A 5,771-nucleotide genomic window follows, 5' to 3' on the forward strand; every position below is an offset into this window, starting at 1 on the left:
ATGTATTTGTTTTTCTGTAAACATTTTATATGTTGTCATTTTGTTATTCATATTAAAATAGTGATTGTAGATTTTTACATGTAAAAGAGTTTTGTTGTTACATTTACAAGCAATACTTATTTTCCAACCTTCATTAGGAAAATGATTGAAAGAATAAGTCAAGAGGACAAGAAAATCATGGATTGTGTAGTTTTGCACATTCTGTTCATGAAAACAGTGCTGAAGTGAATACCACCACACTGTAAAAAAATATAAAACACAATTTGTTGAGTCAGCTTAAAATAATTTGTTACCCTGCTGCCTTAAAATTTCAAGTTCAGTCAACTAAAATAAGTTTATTCAACTCAAATATCTAATTTGTCACTTAGTATAATTTAACATTTCAAGTTGAATAAACAGTTGAATATTTTTTTGAGTTGACTGAACTTAAAATTTTAAGGCAGCCAGGTTACAAATTATTTTAAGTTGACTTAACAAATTGTTTTTACCGGGCACTCTCAGATCATACACGAAATGACAGATCGGACTATTTGCAGAAAATACACATGCAGCATGTTATTCCAAACCAACAAGGCTGTAATTAAAGGAATAGTTCACCCAAATATTAAAATTTGTTAAAAATACACTCACCCTCAGGCCATCATCCAAAATTAGGATGAGTTTGTTTATTCATCAGATTTGTAGAAATGTGTCATTCCATCACTGTCTCACTAATGGATCCTCTGCAGTGAATGGGTGCCGTCAGAATGAAAGTCCAAACAGCTGATAAAAACATCACAGTAATCTACACGTAATCCACACCACTCCAGTAAAGTGAAAAACCTTGTGTTTTGTAATAAACATCCATCAAGAAGTTCGTAACTTCAAACCATTGCCTAAATCAGGAGATAAATCTGCACAGATCACAAGTGAAAACAGGTCTAAATAAATATGTGGATGTATTTTGATTTGAGAGACAACAGGAGATGGACGTTATTATGGATTGTGGACTCATATTTTGGACAGAAGCGGCAATTTAAAGTTAAAATTTCATGAATTTATTACAAATGGCATTTTTCTTCACAACACTTAATGGACTGGAGTGGTGTGAATTTGTGGATTATTGTGATGTTTTTATCAGCTGTTTGGACTCTCATTCTGACGGCACCCATTCACTACAGAGGATCCATTGGTGAGCAACTGAGGCTTAATTTCTCAAAATCTGTTCTGAAAAAAAGTGTTTTAAAAAGTCCATTGAGTGACAGACAGCTTCAAAAGCAGGGTTAAGCAACAGTGTCTCATATATCTAAGCAGACAGTGAATATGATCAGTTTGAAAAAGGCGCACCTGTAATGCTTTTTGCTCATTCTCATTAACAGTAAATTGTGTATGTATGAACGCATCTAAACAATTCTGCTGCGATGCCTACTGAGCTGCTAAATTTTGTGGACAAAGAGAGTTAAATGGGGTTATGGGCCATGGATAAATTTTTTTTGTTGTTGTTTTTAGCTAAAGGCCACACTTCTGACAAATCCTTTATTGAGGTACATTATAAGTCTTCCAGATTCACACCTCCTCTCTGAGTCCCCTGGGCGTCAGAGGCAGATGGAATACACAGAAAGAGTCCCTTGTGTGTTTCTCAAAACAAAACAGAACGTTTCTCTCTCTCTCTCTCTCACACACACACACACACACACATGCATTCAGTAGATTTTGGCCACACATTCCACTTTCACATAAATCTGTAGTTTATGTGTTTCTCTGCTTGTTTTTGTTCAGAATCTAAAATATGCTCACATGCTTCCAAACCACTAAGCCAGAAAACAATCATTTGTTATAAATCTACCGCCATTTTGATTTTTTACTTGCTAATGTCTATTTTATTGAACAACTGGGTCACTGTGATCAAATATCATTATAGAATGGTGGGAGCTCTAAAAGTATGATATAGGATTTTAAAATTATCTACTGCAGTTTATTTTTTCTCAGAGAGTATCTTTATTTGTCACAGTACACAATGAAAACAAGCAATTACTGAATGTGGAAAAACCAGGGGAAAGAGGTACTTTATTTTTATCACATCAAATAAAGTTCATCAAACGTAAAGCAATACACGAGTGATTGCTGTCAACAGAATGCAAGCCCCAGAGAAAGAACAGAGACAGAACACACAAAAGACACAAATTAGGGAAAGTCAAAATACATTATCTGTCAGTATAAATATATACATAAATGAAAAATAAAACAAATAGTGCACAGCATCAAATATCCTAAATATGAGACTATTTAAAGAGCTCTTGCACTGGGAGAGATGGATCTGGGTGAAATCAACATAAACTGAGGTCTTAATTATGCTGAGGCGGTTGCTGGTTGAATGAGAAATTAAACTCATAGCATCTGACAGCAGATGGATACCACACAATACCCAGCGATAGAGGGAAAGTCCACACGCCAATTGTCTTTGGGGTCGGTTGGGCCATCAATCACCCGCAGCTCTAAAGCAGCATTCAGTCTATGGCGGTGATGTAAAAGCACGCCTGCCATCATGTAATATCATTAGCTATATGTTTAATTCACCAGTCACAGATCAGCACTGTGTATGGGAGACAAAAGAGAAAGTGATTGTTGGTCTCACATTTGGGTGGTTGAGTTCAATAGCCACATTTGACATGAACTGATCAGAAAAAAAAGAGGATAAAGTGACTTTATTAGGATTTAAGTGATAGTGGTAAAACATAATTGTGCAGTTAAACATCCGTCGATAGGTCCATTATTGTTTTACTATTAGTATATCTTCTGGACATTCAAGACTCAGTCTACAACAGGGAATCTGTTACTCATACTTTCTATACTTAAAAGTATATTTTATGTATCACTGAAACCACATGGATTATTGTAGATGATTCCATCCAGTGAAACATTTCTGCAGAAGCAAAACCAAACAAACAAAATCTTGATAAATGCATGTGTGATTAAATATGCAAGGGCATATATGATGATTATTCATTAATTAATAGAGGTTGCGGATGTTCTCTCTCATGCATTAATTACACCCTCATTAGCATATCAATTAGATGAATCAGAGATCATGTAATTAAAGCCCAAGTAGGAGCACCTGCTGCCTCTGTTTATGTTTGTGTGTGCATATGTTTGTGTGTGTGATAGCATGCTTTTGGCTGAGTATACACTTGTCAATCAATTGCCTCTTTATTCTGTTTCTCTCTGATGGAATCTTTCATATTTAGACATTTTACAATAGTGTTAAAAATGACCTTACTCAGTATTTCTGATTTTCATTATAGGAACATTTTGTTGTGAACTTGTGACATTCTATATTAATTCTAAGTAATACAACAAACAAATAAATAAATAAATTCAATTAAAATAAATAATTATTTTGGTGACTCACAAGCTATGTTTCACAAAAGAACACAGCAAAGTGCTTAGCACACAAAATCGAATACAGTCTAAAATACTTTTTAGCTCACCATCAGCAGTCCTCTTGCATTCTTGCTCATGGTACTCATCACTTTTGATATGGGTCCATCTGCTGGCCAGAAGATGTTCAAGCAACGCAATTCTAATGATTTTGACTATCCCATTGCAGTTACATTGTAATACATAATGTATGTGTATTTTCTAATATAGCAACTGTAGCCAGTATTATTGTAACATCTTTAATTCAGCCCCAAAGGTGATTTGAAACACATAATAAACTGACTGTTACAAATACTGAATTGAAAGTACAGTTAAAAAAGGAAAAATTACCCTTATATGTCCCTGTTATATTTAATGCTTACACATTATAAAAAAAGAGAACATTTTTTTTTTTGTTTAATTTATATTTTTAATACAAATTAAACATTTCATAGTGTTGTTATGCATTTTTACATTTATTACAAGATAATAACTAAAATAACTAAAAGCAGTAACAATTTAAACAATATTTTGTAAACTAAACTTGTCAGGCATTCACCGCAGCCACCCTCACCTGCCACACCACCCGGAGCACCGCCCACTCGTTCCTCATCACCGGAGTTTTGATTACGCAAACCTGTTCTCTGATTTACTCCTCCCTATAAATAGAGCACTGCTTCCATTTGCACCCTTCTACCCTTTATACCCCCTACGTTTGCTCCTCACTCTTTATGCCCCGTTTGAGGATTCTGCTCTCCGTGCTCCGGCTGGACTTGTTGTGGCTCACTATTGGACTCTTATCTGCTCATCATTACCAGGACTGTCAGCACTTCAATCTACTGCTCTGTTCATCCATTGCTGTGAAATAAATATCAAACTCAACTGTTACTTACCTCTCGTCTCCTCCTGTGTATGTGTGTGTGACAAAACTAAGAATTAAAAATAATGCAATAGCATTTTTAATTATTAATTAATTACGTTAATAAATTATTTCCAAATTTAATAAATAATTAAAATAAATTATTTCCACATTTACCAATGTATTATTAAAATCAAAAGTTGAGATTGTTAACATTAGTTAGTTAACTAACAGTACAGTAACTAACAATGGACAACAGTACTTTTATTAACTAACCGTTAGCAACTAAATACTGTAATGTTCATTGTTTGTTCACGTTAGTTAACACATTAGCTAATGTTATCAAATCACACCTTACCACTTATTGTAAAATGTTACCAATATTAATTAATTCATTCATTCATTCATTAGTGAACTGATGTTCAGCTGTTCTTTTTAATCCTACTTATTTTTGGGTCATTGTCATAAAATCTCAGCAAACACTGTCACAGACATGAAGATTATCTTTAATTTCATCAAGCTGAATGTTCACTTAAAACTGACACAGTCATCATGTTTTCAGGCCAAAGTTTGTTTTGACATGACACAAAGCGATATCTAAGAGGGTAAATTGTTTACAATTAGTCACTACACCATCATTTTCTTCATTTAAGCAGAAAGCTTGCACGAAAACAAGAGAAGGAATTTATTGGAAGAACACATCCAGTCATAACCGATCATATCCAATTATAGCGTGACTCTCACGTGACTTTCCCCCATTCGTTCTCAATTTCCCCCCAGTAAAGTCACGGCACGCTATGGGGTCTCTGTTGAAAGTCTATGGGTTGAAGGGAGGCAAGCCTCTGCTGTAACTTTACCTGGGGGTGTCGCTGTTGGACAGTGTTACTTTATAAAAGCGAGTGACCTTTATACTTTTAATCTCATATTTAGCAATATTTGCCTACTTTTATTTTTGTATTTTGTATTAGCATTTATTTTTTCAATCAAATTTTTGAAGGGACACTGCCTCCCTTGCCTCCTTGGAGGAAATGCCCCTGATCCAAATTCATAATATTCATACAACAGTAGGCTTAAAGTTCCCCGGATAACTTGTCAAGTACTTTGAGTGAGATTCTGAAGTGCGCATAGACACTTTACAATCCCATGAGGCCACGCGAGAGGATTTATGAAATAACAATGTCAGCACTGAATGCCATTTCATCAGAATTTTTCAACTGAGAAGCGACAGCATCAACTTACAACTGTAGCATGGCCAGATATGCAATGCTTGTTACTGTTCTCTCAAGGAACCAAGGTCACAGTAGTAACCAGAGCATTCTCTATCGATGTAGTTCACTTGCATTGCTTTGACCTTTATGCTATGGAAAACATACTCCAATAGTGCCGTGCTACAAGCACAGAAAGAAAAGCCATCCCGAGCCTAGCCCTAGGGTGCTCATGCTCATGAGGGCCCTAAGGAATGCTAATATAAGGGTGCAACTGTCCCCAAATCAATGAGCCCCAGGCCATAAGCCTG

This window comes from Labeo rohita, chromosome 5, assembly GCF_022985175.1.
Source record: "Labeo rohita strain BAU-BD-2019 chromosome 5, IGBB_LRoh.1.0, whole genome shotgun sequence".
Lineage (NCBI taxonomy): Eukaryota > Metazoa > Chordata > Actinopteri > Cypriniformes > Cyprinidae > Labeo > Labeo rohita.